The sequence below is a fragment of the Panthera onca genome, chromosome D2 (assembly GCF_046562875.1).
Source record: "Panthera onca isolate mPanOnc1 chromosome D2, mPanOnc1 haplotype 2, whole genome shotgun sequence".
Lineage (NCBI taxonomy): Eukaryota > Metazoa > Chordata > Mammalia > Carnivora > Felidae > Panthera > Panthera onca.
Window position 1 is genome coordinate 38,263,569 of NC_138349.1, and position 16,042 is coordinate 38,279,610.

A 16,042-nucleotide genomic window follows, 5' to 3' on the forward strand; every position below is an offset into this window, starting at 1 on the left:
GGGGCCTCCGCGGCTGGCGTCCGGAGGCGGGGCCACGAGGGCGCCATTGTGACGCGAACGTAGTGGAGCCAGGGATTGGTTGGCCGGGCGCAGGGCAGGGACGGGCCCGCGGAGGGGGGCAATGCGGGGAGGAGAGCGGCAGGATCTCCGTGAGCCCTTCTTAGAGGCGGGGGGGGAGGCTGTTGAGCCATATTAAGCTGCTGAAGGTACCAGGATACTGACTCAGAGAGTACCCCCACCAAACAGTGAGCCCAAAGAACTTCTGGATTGAAGACAAGCATGAGAAAAGAAAAAGAGAGTTACTTCCTGTCGAGAGAAAAAATAGGGAACTGAGAACACCGAGAGGGATAAAGGCGGCCCGATTGGAGGATTTAGGGAAGGATTAACAGGTTTACCGAGGTTGCTCACGTAATTATCACTTGGGCTGAAAAACCTCTATTCTCTGAAGGTGACCCAGAAGACCCACGGAGAATGCAAGGGTTTCAGTCAGAACACCTCTGAGACTACAGGCTGGGTGGATATGGCGACCCAGCTTGAGTCAGTGGAGATTTTCTTGATGTGTTCTGGGGTTAATTATTACTACCATTTTATTTTTGGAGACTCTTCATACAAGAGGAAGAGATCAAGACATTCATCATCATAGGTTAAGCAGGGCAGATTATTTTAAAATCACTGGTTAGGGGCTCTTGGGTGGGTCAGTCGGTTAAGGCTCCGACTCGATATCAGCTCAGGTCAGGATCTCAAGGTTCGTGAGTTCAAGTCCCACAACTGGTTCTGGTTATTGCAGATCCTGCGTGAGATTCTCTGTCTCCCGCTTTCTCGGCCGTTTCTTCTCTCAAAAGTAAATAAATAAACAAACAAAAAACAGTACATTAAAAAAAATAACTGGTTAAATTAAGAGAATGCTTGGAATAGTGGCAGATGATGAGTGGATGACAATATTAGAGGAAGGAGCTGTTTGTCAAAAAACAAAAGTTGATTCCAGGGAAAATGAAAACAGTAAAAGAGCCGTCAGAAGAGATGAAAATGTACAAGGAGAAAATTAAGGCAAAAATTGAGGAGAAAGGGTCCTACAAAAATCAGGTGGGTATTCTTGGGAAACCCCGCAATGACTGTCACAGCTCACGCTGTAGAGTAGTCTGTTTCTGGAGAGAAAATGTAAGCAGCCACTCTGGGGCAAATATTAAAAATTTTACCAAAAAACAGTTCTTCAGAATGAAGGGACTGTGAAACCAGATCCAAGAAGATGTGTTTATGTACACAGTTCATTGACTCTGTGCCAGATCGGCTGCTTGACCCTTCATCAATAGTCTTTGAGGGCTTCTCTGAATGAAAAGACTAGGGCCTTGGACTGATTTTGAGTCTCCCTCTGGCCCCTAGGAGTCATCCCAGGTGTCCACTATATTTTTTTCAGAGATGAGAGCCAGCACAGTCACATGTAGACCCCCTTTCACAGCGAGTGCTGGAATTGCTCATACGAGTGCCACTGATCCAGGCCTTTTCCACAAATGTCCGGTTCATCTCTCCAATTGGAAAACGCTTGCCCACACCTGGTCTACTTGGATCACCTCAGCTGTGGAGTCTTAGGGGTCTCCATTCTTTTCACCTCCGTGTCCACAAAAGTGTCTCAACTAAGCTCTGAAATCTACAAAGAGACCTGTTTTTTCATTGTTGAGAGTACATGCACAGAGATGCACCTTTAAGGTTTGTGGTTTAAAAACGATTGAGGGGCGCCTGGGTAGCTAGGTTGGTTAAGTGTCCCGACTCTGGCGCAGGTCACGATCTCTTGGTTCATGAGTTTGAGGCCCGCATCCGGCTCTCCATTGTTAGTGCAGAGCCGGCTTCGGATACTCTGTCTCCCTCTCTCTGCCCCTCCCCAGCTCATGCTGTCAAAAATAAACAAACATTTAAAAAATAATAAAAAATAAAAACAATTGAATTCACCACAAATGAAGATCATCCCAAGATGTATCCTCTCACAGACTGACCTTTTTATTTCTGTTGTTTATGTAAATAGATTATCACAAATTTAATACCTTTCAACAAATATTTTAAGGTCTTGGTTTTTTGTTTTTGTTTTTGTTTTTGTTTTTTTGAGAGAGAGAGCAAGCATTCACAAGCAGGGAGGGGCAGAGGGGAACAAAGGATCCAAAGTGGGCTCCATGCTGACAATAGCTCAAACCCTCCAACCTTGAAATCATGACCTGAACTGAAGTTGAACACTCAACGGACTGAGCCACCCAGGTGCCTCTCAATTTTCAAAATAAGCGCCCTAAGTTTTAAAAATAAGCTTCTTGGGACACCTGGGTGGCTCAGTCTGTTGAGTGTCCAACTCTTGATTTTGGCTCAGGTCATGATCCCAGGGTTGTGGGAACAAGCCCTGCGGCAGTGGAGCCTGCATGGAGCCTGCTTAAGATTCTCTCTTTCTCGAGGCGCCTGGGTGGCTCAGTCAAGCATCCAACTTCAGCTTAGGTCATGATCTCGCAGTTTGTGAGCTTGAGACCCGTGTCAGCTCTGTGCTGACAGCTTGAAGCCTGGAGCCTGTTGTGGATTCTGTGTCTCCCTCTCGCCGCCCCTCCCCCCACTAGCACTCTGTCTCTCTCAAAAATAACATTAAAACATTTCTCTTTCTCTGTTCCTCTCCCCCGCTCACACTCCCTCTAGAAAATAAAAAATAAGCTCCTTTGTGGAAGCCACTGGTCCATAACAAATGGTGCAAAAGTTTGCATTGCCTGGAGTCCATTAAAATTTTCTAGTTACTGCTATCTCTCCAAAGAACACTTTACCCATGAAGCTTTGCCCCCCCCCCCCTTCCCCACGAGAGTGCCAATGGGTAGGCAGAATCCCAAGGCTCAGAGAAGACTTTTACTCCAAGCCATAGTATCTGTCAAAAAGCAATGATAATAACAATAGCTTACATGTATTGTACCTTCACTGGGACAATCTGAATACTCAATCTATTTTAACCATCATAGCAACCCAGCGGTAGATGTTATTATCATCATCACCATGTAGTGGAAGGAGACTGAGGTACAGGGTCCCTAAGGTCACTCAGCTTGTGGATGGCAGGTCTAAACGCTGGCACTCTGAGGTGCTCTGAATCTATGGTATGCACTCTTAACTGCTGCACTCTTGAACCCAACAGAGAGAGATCGTCCAGGCTGGCTCACAAGCCCTGTTTCTGTCTCTATTTCCTATTGAGAGAAGAGAATGAAGTAAAAAGTAAATTGAATTGTCCAGCAGCAGCATAGATCCTGTCCAAATGTAATGTTTCTTTTTACGGCCGGGTGCTCTAGTAGGCAGAGATGAGGGATGACATAACCCAGGTGGGATGCAGGCTGGCTCAGCAGTCATAGCCCCATCTGGATAATTTTCTTGACCAATACAGAAAAATGCGTCTTGGTGGAGGAGGTCAGTTGTATGGTATCCGATGGTAACTAGACTTACTGTGGTGATCACTTTGTAGTACATGCAAATGTTGAATTATGTGGTACACCTGAAACGAATATAATGTTATATACCAACTTTACATCAATAAAAAAGAAAAAGAAACATGCACCTTTGAGGCAGCACTAATCCTAACCTAATGGTGAAGTCAGTCACCACTACAGCAGGCTGGATCCCTGGGTTATTTGCAGTTCAGGGATTACTTTGCAGTTACTTCAAATAGCACTCTGTATTAAGTAGTAAAAGAGGGATTACAGTACCCCTCTTAGCTTGATAGTTACTTGCTTGAATTGTTTTTTGTTTTTTGGGGTTTTTTTGCCTAGCAAAGGATTGCAGGTGGACTGGGTGATACTGGGCAATATCGTGTGGCTGCCCTTTGACCGTTTCTTCAACGGGGCTAGCCAGGAAAAAGCCCTGGTTTGGACGTTAGTGACCTAAGGTCTATCTGTCTTCATTCTGAGTCATAAGCTTTTAGCTTGATTATGACTTTTCCCATCCAAAAGTATGTACAGTTAGATGCCTTCATTTCTATGGGGCCTCAGGAGAGTCAGAAAATTTCATTTGGATCAAGATGTATGTCAAGATTGACATCAAGATGTCAATTATATCTCAAAAAGTGGAAAGAAAAAAGATGTGCTAGATGCAAGACAGCTTGCAGCTCCTCTCTGCCTCCTTTTCTCTCAGCAACTTTCATTTTTAAAAAATTTTTTTTAATATTTATTTATTTTTGAGAGAGAGAGAGGGAGATACAGCACGAGTGGGGAAGGGTCAGAGAAAGAGGGAGACACAGAATCCCAAAGCAGGCTCCAGGCTCTGGGCTGTCAGCAGAAAGCCCGACACAGGGCTCAAACTCACAAACCGTGAGATCATGACCTGAGCGGAAGTTGGACACTTAACCGACTGAGGTGCCCCAGTAACTTTCATTTTTTTAAAAAAATGGAATATTTAAAACGTGCAGAAAATTAGATATTGTACAGATGTAAGAGATGTTGACACTTTGACATATTGACTATTTCATTGTTTGGGGACAAAAAATTACAGCTAAACCAGTGCTGTAAGGTGTTTTCAACTCTTTAAAAAACAATTTCTATAATACAATTTTTTAATGATGGAATATTTCAAAATTTGAAAAAAATTTGAAGATAATATAGTCAGCAGGGAGTATTAAAGTTTTGGTATCAGAGAAGTAACAAAATGTGTGTTCATTTACATAACTTTTTAAAAAGAATATTGCTTGCTGTGATAGAAGCTTGTATGGGTCCTTGTGTGCTCTCTTGATCCAGTTTTGGGGCCCTGGCTAGAGGCTGGTCAGTTCCTCTTCCTAAACAACCCATTAAGTCTGCAACACTAAACATCTCGCTTATCTGACTTATATACTCTGGACCACAAAACACCCTCCCTAATTACCCCAGTGCCAAGTACCAGGCATCCTGGGACAGCCCCTGTGCCCCAGAGCCCACTGAAATTATTCAAATTAGCCAATCTTAAACCTGTTTGCCCTGTCTAACCCTTTCCTTCCAGCAAAAGCCACAATAAAGGTGCTTGCCCTTGAGGAGTTTCCCCGTGCTTTGCCTCATGACCAACCTGGTGCTTCCCCTGAGTGTCCTTGGGTGGCATGTGTTCTCCCTTGAGAGCTGAATACAGAAAACTATAAAGCTGTTTTCTCTCTGTGTTTCAATGTTTATTTATTTTTGAGAGTGCACAAGTGGGAGAGGGGCAGAGAGAGGAGGAACAGAAGATCCCAAGCGGGTTCTGCGCTGACAGGCTGACAGGCTGGCAAGGCTGACAGGATGACAGGAAGACAGCAGCAAGCCTGATGCAGGTCTTGAACTCACGAACAGTGAGATCGTGACCTGAGCCAAAGTCGGATGCTCAACTTGACTCAGCCACCCAGGCGCCCCATTTTTCTCTCTTATGATCAGCATCTGACCTCACCCAAGGTAATATGGTGAAAACAGTTCCTTCTCAGTGCGGCTTCTATTTCAAAACCATCATGGTTGGATGGGTGGGAGGGAGCCTGAATTGAGGTCACTGCATCAGCCCCACAATCCTCACCCCTCTGGGGGACTAGTGCCTTATTAGGGAGCAGCCTCTCCTACCTCCGGTTCTTCACGGCAGACTTTGTGCTCCCCAAGGGCAAGTGAGAAAGGAGGCCAGAGTTGGCCAATGACTCCTGAGCCTCATTGCATGTGGGGCAGAGGTGATAGGACAGAAGTGTGGGTACAGGCCATGGGAGCTCCACTCCCTGTGAGGGCTGAATATATGCTAAGCATTTTCATGATCTATGCTTTTGTTAGAAGTTCTCTCTCTCTCTTTTCTTTAATCACTTGAGAGTTATTAAGCAGCAATGGCATCCTGTTAACATGTACATTTTGACTACTTTATGAAAAAAATAAACCCCAAATTTTATCGTGCAAAATTGGAACAAATTTCAGATCTTTATCTTCACAATGGAAGTTGTTAATAATGTTGACTTTGAGGGGCACCTGCGTGGCTCAGTTGGTTAAGCATCCGACTTCAGCTCCAGTCATGATCTCATGGCTCATGAGTTTGAGCCCTTCATTGGGCTCTGTGACAGAGCCTGGACCCTGCTTCGGATTCTGTGTTTCCCTCTCTCTCTGCCCCTCACCCACTCATGTTCTGTATCTCTCTCCTTCAAAAATAATAAACATTAAAAAAAATTTTTTTTAAATAATGTTAACTTTGAAAGTTTTTGATCTACAACAGAAAAAAGAGGGGGGGACAGTTGTAAGTTAAAGATCAGTTGAGTAAAGTGGTTTAGTATGTGAGTGGCAATGAAAGAGACAGAAAAAACATAGAAAGGATAGGGCTTACTCTTCTGTACAAGGAAGAAAAAAACAAAAATTAATTGTACTGGGGTGCCTGGGTGGCTCAGTCAGTTGAGTGTCCCATGGAGTCTGCTTAGTAAGATTCTCTTTCACCCACTCCTTCCCCGCTTGCGCTCTCTTCCTATCAAAAAAACAAACAAAAAAACAAAAAAACAAAAAAACCTGTATCACAGCCTCAAATGAAGAATCACTAACATGTCCTAAACTCTTGCTCTTGTCAGGGCATACCAGGGGCAGGCCACGTGGGGCACAATAAAGAAATCAGGGTCAATAGCCGCCTGGTTAAGCTGGAGGATATTGCCCAGAATTCCCTTCCCTGTGCATTTCCATTTGGGGTAGGGATTTCAAGAGAGATCCTTGTGTGAGCTTTCAGGCAGTAGGACCTGCGGTTCCTTATCCTCCTAGGTGGGTGGCAGCACCTAGCCTTATAGCTGCTGTCCTTCCCCTGCGGCCTCTGTTTACTTCCCCACTCCCGGGCCAGGTGTGTGTTTAGCTCAGGAAGGAAGGGTCTTCTACTGGATACCCACACTACCAAGGTCAGAGGCAAGAACAAGGAGAGCTAAGGTGAATTTTAGCTTCATCTCTGACTTGTGAGTTCCAGCCATTCTGGCTGTTGCCGACTTCATATCCATCTTCCCTTGTAGACAGAGACTGCTTAACCAGCTCCCACAGTAGTATAATTTTCAAATCCCTGTAAAAAATTATATATATACACATTCTCTGGTGGTACTCTTCTTGTCCTTGAACCTTGATAGATATGGAAAGCCGCCCAAAATTTTTAGTTGCACTTATACAATAGATGGGTATTTAATGACATAGCTGAGTTCTTAGTGCCCTCCTGCTTAATACACTGGAAGAGATAAATCACCTGATCTGATAAGCAGTTGATTCTGCTGCTTTCCAGACATGTGGCAGCAGACATTTTTTTTTAAGTTTATTTATTTTGAGAGAGAGAGCACGAGCAGGGGAGGGGCAGAGAGAGAATCCCCAGGCAGGCTCCGAGCTGTCAGTATGGAGCCCAATGCAGGGCTCGTGAGATCATGACCTGAGAGGAAATGAAGAGTTGGCTGCTTAACTGACTGAGCCACCCAGGTGCCACAGTAGAAATCTTTTTTTAAAAAAAGTAGTCCTGTGAACATTTTCCTAAAATGATATATTTTGCTATTGTCATCAAATGTACAATATATATCTACATACATTAAAAAGCTCTACAAGGATGTACCTAAAAGTGTTAACAAGGTTTCCTTCATGCTCACACTCTTCTGAATATTCGGATAACCACCACCTGCAATTATTCCCGCCCTTTGTCCTTTCTTCCTGGTTTCTCGTGTTAAGAAAACCAAAGTATAACTGAGTAAACTTGAAGATGGATTGGCTTTATCAAGTGAGTCATGAATTGGGCAGCAAGCAGAGAGAGAACTTCAAGGAGTTCTACAAAATGGAAGGCTATTATAGAAAGGAGGGTTGGGCAAGAAAGTCATTGGCAAAGGAAAAATGAAAGTTCTGGTAGGAAAGAGTTCAGGGTGACAAGGCTTCTCATTGGCTGAGCTACAGCATTTTCTGTTGGCTGGGCTTGTTGCTGGGCAGGAGAACATCTTCTTTTCTCTTGCTAGGGTAGTAAAGTAGTGACATCTTCCAGTTGGAGATGCAAGGTATCTCTCCTTTTCTTTGGGGTAACTGACCAGTGATAGGGGGTAAGAGTTTCCTCTAGAAGTCTTCCCAACTCCAATTTTAGTTCAGGTTTCCTTTATTAATTTTCACATTCTCTTTTTTGGTCAAGATTGGTCTCTGAAAGCATCACTGATCAAGACTTAGGTTTTCCAAATTCAGTAGCCTTTTTTCCCTAATTTCAAGGAAGGACCATCCCTGATTATTGTTTCCCATGTCAGAGGGAGAGTGCATGGACCCAAAACACTTGAGGCCACATCTCAGTAACAACAACAACAACAAAAAAGTGTAGGGAGAACTCTCAGGCATTTCTTATCCAAAGTCTATATTTTGTCAAGGTTGTAAGCACTGGAGATCATCTCAAAGCGCTGAGCAAGCATCACACTCCAAACTTAGGGGCTTCATTGTAGCAACCTCACTTGTAGGTCATCTGGGGGCCCTCGTGCAGTAAGTTGTCTCTCTTTGCTCTTACAGGTCTTAACTGCCTATTATCAATGTTAATTTCATTGGCTATCACCAGAACCTGAGGAGCAAGCCCCTCATTAGAGAAAAAGTTCTTACGCTTTCTCAATGACCATCTTATATGCACTGGGAATAAAGTGTTAATAAAGACTATGAGTCATCTACCTTGTTATCCTTAATGCCTATGACACACACACACACACACACACACACACACACACACACACTGAGAAAGAACAGTGGTAAACTAAAATTATAGGTGTGAAAAAAGGTAATGTTACTATGTTACTTGTTACTGGAATGTTTTTTGTTTGTTTGTTTGTTTGTTTGTTTGTTTGTTTGTTTGTTTTTTAAGTAATCTCTACACCCCAACATGGGGCTGGAACTCACTACTCAAGATTGAGAGTCGCATGATTTACCGACTGAGCCCGCCAGGGGCCCCTGGAATGTATTTATTCTTGCACTTGTTAATAGACTGGCTCATGTTCTGGACATTATTGCAAACCAAATAATAAAGATACCATGTAGATATGACTCAGAGAAACACAGATCAGTGCACAAAATCCCATCCCTTTCTTCATCTAACACCCTAGTTCCATCTCCTCCCTCCCCAGAATAAGGCAGTCCTCTTAAGACAGCTACAGCATACCTTCCTTTAGATATTCTTCCTTCCCTACCTCCTCAAAACTAGACAGACACGTTAAGTAAAGAGGTTTTGGACTGCAAGAAAGGGAGTGATATGCTTCCATAAAGTATTTTATCTCCCTGTTTAATTACAATAAGAATGTAAAAGTAATTTTGGAATTGTCTATGGAAAATTAAGATTCCATTTCTGCTGCTAAGCCTGGCAGGTATCTGCCCAATGCTAAGTGAAATCAAATCTTGATATGATCACTACTTCTCACAGTAACCCTGAGAGATGGGATAGTTTTGTCTAATTTTACAGGTGAAGGACTTGCCTAAGGGTGTGAAAAGGTGTTAAGGAAAACTAACTCAAAATTAGTCAGGAAGCCATGAAGGGAAGGCTGTCACACAAGCCACTCCTCACAGTTTGCATAATCCAGCAGGAAGGAAGACTTCCTCTCGTCTCAGCCACCAATGAAAGGCTGCCTTTCATTTTCACCTGCAGCCAATGACTTCTCATCTTCCTCCAATGAACTTTGTTCAAAACACCCCTTCCCAACTTCCTCCTTTCCTCTATAAAAGGATGCTCTCCTCCATTGTTCTCTGTACTTCCTTATGGTTTGCCATAGCGTGCTTGTTCTGAATTGCAGTTCCTCTGCCATTCCCAATAAACTCAATTTTGCTGGCTGAATTGCTTACCTTTTTCTTTTAAAAGGTTGACGACGATGGTTATCCTGGATTTAAACCAGTCTGTCAAAGCTTCAAGTCTATATTCCTCTTAAACTCTCTACTAATTGCACCTGGACACAGCCAGCCCTCACTTTGTAGGGTTCCCTTATGCACAAATTACACTTACCATGGTTTAGTTACATATTAGTCCCTCAACAAGATGGTTCAAATTTTAGTTACCACAGTGTATTAACTGTAATTGCATAAAATATAAACTTTGGCTGCTAGCTCTTCAGGCCATAAATCACTACATACATAACAGATGTGTATTATGATAAGTGACAAGGCATGTAAGTTCTCTGTCAGTGATCATCACTGTGAGTCTGTTGTACAGCTCACATATGGACAGAAAAGCCTGTGACTGGGTCACCTCTTGTCTCCCAAAATAAAACTATGTGACATTTCAAAAAAAAAAAAAAAAATGGATGATCAAAAGAGAGAATTGACTAACAAAGACAAAAGTGCAGCAAATAAGTGAAAAATGATAATGCTGGGAGTGAAATTGGAACTGAGTGTAAATGGAGTTATAGCCAAAAGAGCTGACAGGGGGAATGTTGACATTGCTGGTGTTCAAGAGACTCCAGATCTGCAGCCAGGGGGACTTGTTGAAAGAGAAGTTAACATAAAAAAAAGTATTTGTGATGAAAAGGTTAAAGGTGTCCTAGAGGAAGTGATGCTGGCAAAATAACTTTGTGCTAGAGGATTCTTGGAGATATTTCTTGACATTAAAAGTGCAAATGATAAGATGTTGGAAGGTGATCCAAATCTATAAAGGAGTATGACAGTTGGCCAAGGGATTAAAAAGATGCTCTTTCTGTCATAAGCTATACAATGAACATAAGAAGTGAGCATTGTTCAGACTACTCGTGGTAAGTTTTTACATATAAAACACTTTAATTCTCAATATTTCTAATAGGTTCCAGAATACAAAATAAATATTAGTTTTAGTGTTGTTTTCATTTTTCAGTACACTTATTACTGTCAGAGTTTTTAATGTTTTGGCAAAAATTTTTATCACAGAAATAAGAATATTTATAATAATTTATAATAATAATTTTTCCCCATTGAGCACTAAGATCGCTTTGCATCATTTCAGCTTGCATGGCCACCTTGACAGTCCCACACTACTGTACAAAGTGAGGAACACACAAGCACACTTACACATAGAGCAAAGAATCAGTCTGGCTTAAGAGGAACATCGCTAGAATGGGTCCCAAGCCTTCCGGGTTCTGTGCAATAATTTACTATTTGGGTGACTTTGCAAAAGTCATTTAACTTCCCTGGGCTGAATCTGAACAGTGAAATAAGGGGTCTTACCAGTGACTCTCTTCTGTCCTGGCCAGTCTGACTTCTGTTAATTGACAACCAACAAGTTACTATTGGTAAAGGCCTTCGTATTATCTTCTAAGTGAGAGGGCAACCTGACTCAATTTACAATGCAGTCATGAATATTGAATCTATAAATAAATCTACTGAATTCTGTAAGTACAATGAAAAACGTTTTGGCATTTCCTGAGAATGTGAACTATAAACTCCTCATTTCCTATTGGGACGTTGGCTGAGTCACAAAGTTGGTTTTCATTCATCTTCACCACAGCTGACAGAGAGGCCCCTATTTCCGTGGCTGAGCTCCCGTGAGCATGGCTCTTCCGGGTGCTGAATGTACTCAGACAATTGTGCCCCTTAAATGTGACTTTATGTTTATAAAATCCGAGAGGATGTCAAAAACCTCACTTTTGCTGTATTTTTTAACACTTAAAATATTTATAGGAGAGTTCTTCCTAAGGATTAATACATGCGATTATCTGCTCATTTTATTTATTTTTATTTGGTTAAAGATTTTGTTTTTAAGTAACCTCTACACACAACATGGGGCTTGAACTTACAACCCCGAGATCAAGAGTTGCATGCTCTACCCACTGAGTCAACCAGGTGCCCCATAATGTACATCTTTCTTTCTTTTAAGATTTTATTTTTGGGGCGCCTGGGTGGCTCAGTCGGTTGGGCGACCGACTTCGGCTCAGGTCATGATCTCGCAGTCGTGAGTTCGAGCCCCGCATCGGGCTCTGTGCTGACAGCTCAGAGCCTGGAGCCTGTTTCAGATTCTGTGTCTCCCTCTCTCTCTGCCCCTCCCCTGTTCATGCTCTGTCTCTCTCTGTCTCAAAAATAAATAAACGTAAAAAAAAAAAAAATTAAAAAAAAAAAAAGATTTTATTTTTAAGTAATCTCTCCACCCAACAAGGGGCTTAAATTTACAACCCTGAGACCAATAGTCCCATGCTCTACAGACTGAGTCAGGCAGGCACCACCTCGACTCATTTTAGAGCAGTTCACTTTAAAAAGCAGTTAGTTTCATTTATTTATCTATTCAATACTACTTGGGCCCTTCCTTCAAGCTGGAGACCATTCCAACTGCCCTGGATACTCAGTAACTAAGCTAAACTTGGCGCCTGCCTTTGATTACTGGTGAGCAACAAAGACATTTAAACCTTGTTAAATAAAACTAGGTATTTTCATTTAAAACACACATGAACACCTGCAGAAAAAGTATGTCTAGCCATTAGCAAATACTTACTGAGAACTTGAGCCCTGTGCTTAATGGTATGGAAGACAAAAAGAATTAAATTGTTCTGTCCTTGCATTTAGAGAGCTTATCACCAAGCCAAGGGATTTTCATTCTTTTCTGAAAAGGCACAATGTGTGTCTTATCAGGCTTATCACATATTATGCCCTTTCAGAAAAGAATAAAAATTCTCAGGAGCTACAAGTTAACTAAAAAGACCTTGAAATTGTAAAATGTGATTAGATCACATGGTAATAAAATACAAAAATTACTATAAAAACAACTCTAATCAATCCTTGTCTAAAATATAAGCACCTGATAGGAAACTTAAAGTATATTAACAACTGTAAATAAAAGTCAACCACATTTAAGCCCTAGAGAGAAAGTCGAGAGCAAATCTCATATCTCCTTCACCCTTCTTTCTGTCCCTAAGGGGTCAAATCTCTGTGCTATTCACAAATGAGACTTAATACAAGTTGCTCTCAAATCTTATTCGTTGGATCACAGTGATTTCAGTGTTAAATAATCCACTTTGGGATACAATTTCACAGGGTGACAACTGGAGTTAGCAGAAGTCTCTTGCACCTCTCTTTGAGAAATATTACACCCACAGAGTCAAAGTGGATAGCCAATAATTAGAAGGCTGCCCTGCCCTCTGTATTCAAGTGAGACTCCCTAAAGGAAACCGAAGCTTATTCTGCAGTAATTAGTGTGAGTATTTAACACAGGCAAGATTTAAGTAACAGGTTCTAGCCCTCCAGGCACAGGGGAGAAAGGCGGTGGCTTAGAGCAGAGCCAGCCTTGGAGAAACCCTTTCAAAGTGGCAGTTGAAGATAGTAGCATTTCAGTTCCTCCTTTCTTAGTCTAAAGCTGCACTGTGTGATAAGGGGGGCATTTAGCCACACAAGGCTATTGAGCATGTGAAATGTGGCTAGTGTGACTGACGGCATGACTTTTTATTTTAATATTTTAATATTTTTATTTTTTATGTTTAAAAGTAATCTCTACACTCAACATAGGGCTCCAACTCATGACCCCAAGATCAAGAGTCACATGCTCTACTGACTAAGCCAGCCAGATGCCCCTGACTTTTTATTTTAATGTTTACTTTATTTTAATTATTTTAAGAGAGAAAGAACAGGGGAGGGGCAGAGAGAGAGGGAGACAGAGAATCCCAGGCAGGCTCCATGCTGTCAGCACAGAGCGCCCTTCTAACTTTTTAGCTGTGGTAAAATACACAACATAAAATTGGCCATCTTATGGAGTTCCTGGGTGGCTTAGTTGGCTAAGCGTCTGACTTTGGCTTAGGTCATGATCTCATGGTTCGTGAGCTGAGCCGTGCATTGGGATCTTTGCTCACAGAGCAGAGCCTGCCTAGGATTCTCTCTCTCTCCCTCTCTGCCCCTCCTGTGTATGTGTGCTCTCTCTCTCTAATTAAATACAATCAAAATTTGGCCATCTTAACCATTTTCTAAGATCTGTGTTGTTAAATACATTTAACGTCGTGCATGGGCGGCTGGGTGGCTCAGTTGGTTGAGCGTCCAGTTTGGCTCAGGTCATGATCTTGCTGTTTGTGAGATCAAACCCCCTGTTGGGCTCTGCACTGGCAGCTCGCAGTCTGCTTGGGATCCTCTCTCTTCCTCTCTCTTTGCCCCTTCTCTGCTCATGCTCTTTCTCTCAAAAATAAAATAAAACTTAAAAAAAAAATAGTAATAAAGTTGAGCAACCAATCTCCATAACTCTTTTCATCTTGAAAGTCTGGAACTCTACACATATTAAACAATTCCCCCATTTCCTGCCTCCCCACGGTTCCTTGCAACATCACCGCTCTTCTTTCTGGTGTATAAATCTGAGTACTTTTGATACCTGATGTAAGTGGAATCATGCAGTACTCAACTTGTGATGGCTTATTTCATGTAGCATGATGTCCTAAAGTTTCATCCACATAGTAGCATGTCTCAGAATCTCCTTCTCTTTTGAAGTGGGATAATATTCTATTGTATGGATATAGCAAATTTTGTTTATTCATTCATCTATCAATAAATTGGGTTGCTATCACCTTCTGACTATTGTTAAGTAATGCTTCTATGAACATTGGTGTACAGATATCTCTTTCAGACCTTGCTTTCAATTATTTTGAGTGTATATCCAGAAATGTAATTGCGGGATTATATGGTTGAGGATTTTCCATATTGCTTTCCATAGTGGCTATACCATTTTGCATTCCTGTTGGCAACACACAAGAGTTCCAATTTTTTCACATCCTTGCCTTATTTCAAATTTAAATACTGATTTAAAAAATAAATTTAAATACTGATACTCAATTCAGTTAGTGGAAAACTTTTAACTATGTTTGGAACAACATGGATATGCGAATCTACTTTTTTAAATGTAAATTTTTAAAAAATTTTTTATGTTTATTAATTTCTGAGGCAGAGAGAGACAGAGCATGAGTGGGGGAGGGGCAGAGAGAGGGGGAGACACAGAGTCGGAAGCAGGCTCCAGGCTCCGAGCTGTCAGCACAGAGCCCTACGCAGGGCTGGAACTCACAGACCACGAGATCATGACCTGAGACGGAGTCAGTCGCTCAACCCACTGAGCCACCCAGGCGCCCCATAAATGTAAATTTTACCAATAAAAATTTAACATCCGTATTGACATGTGCTGTAAGTGGGAAAAACACATCAGGTTTCAAAGGTCTAATCCAGTAAAAAATAATATAAAATGTCTCATTGATAATTTTATATATTGACTGCATATATAATATTTTAGATATACTGAAACAAATAAAAACATTAATATTAATTTTACCTGAGGGGCACCTGGGTGGCTCAGTTGGCTAAGTATCCGACTCTTGATTTTGGCTCAGTTCATATTTCACAGTTTGTGAGTTCGAGTCCCACATCAGCCTCTGTGATGACAGTGTGGAGCCTGCCTGGGATTCTCTCTCTTAAAATAAACAAACATTAAACAATTAATTTTACTTGTTTCTTCTTACTTTTGTAAATGCACCTCCTAGAAAAATTTTAAATTACATATGTGGCTCACATTATGTTTCTATTGGACAGTACTGCTATACTGGGAGCCTCCACTCCTACAGCATAATGAAAATCGCCAGATTCCAGAAGATAAACTTATCTCTGAGTCCCGGTTGTTTTAATATTTACACCTTCTGCTCTTAATATTTATATCTATCTTTCTTTTACTATGGGAGGATTCCCTGAATGAAAACTTCTAGTCACCTTTACAGCGAAAAGCTCGGCTGTTCTACTTAGTTCCCCAGTGACTATCTGGTTTCCATGTTTTGTTGGTGTATTACAGTCTTATGCCTTCCATTACAGTGTCAATTAACTCCTGTGCCTGGGGTGAAGGCTGGGGGCCACATGATAAACACTTCACTGAGGAAAGCTCAGGAGATACGCTAATGTGTTTTCAGAGTAAAAGCGGCAGTTTCCTTCTTCTTTAATTTGAAAATGCCTTGACACAACTTCTCCCATACCTTTGTGGTTCTTACCACTTACAGCTTCCATTCAGGAAGCAGTCAGGAATGCTGGAATGACTTATTTCCATGTCACAACAAAGTAGTGGGGCAGTACCTGGACCAGGTATGGTCACTTGCAGTGACTGATGGCTACACGCCAGAGGGGTGTGTGGGGACCGAGGAAGGAACTCTGAAATGTTGGGTAGGGAAGAACCAAAA

At 41.8% G+C, this 16,042-nt stretch overlaps 1 long non-coding RNA gene across 1 annotated transcript in view; it reads right to left on the reverse strand.

Annotated features, from left to right (window-relative positions):
• Positions 1-1,495: 1,495 nt before the first annotated feature.
• LOC145712499 (uncharacterized) overlaps positions 1,496-16,042 on the reverse strand; it is a 37,218-nt gene continuing 22,671 nt past the window's right edge. The window contains exons 2-3 of the long non-coding RNA XR_014135368.1: positions 15,154-15,291; positions 1,496-3,496 (exon numbers count right to left, since the gene is read on the reverse strand). This is a non-coding gene — a long non-coding RNA (uncharacterized LOC145712499). The remainder of the gene's footprint in view (positions 3,497-15,153; positions 15,292-16,042) is intronic.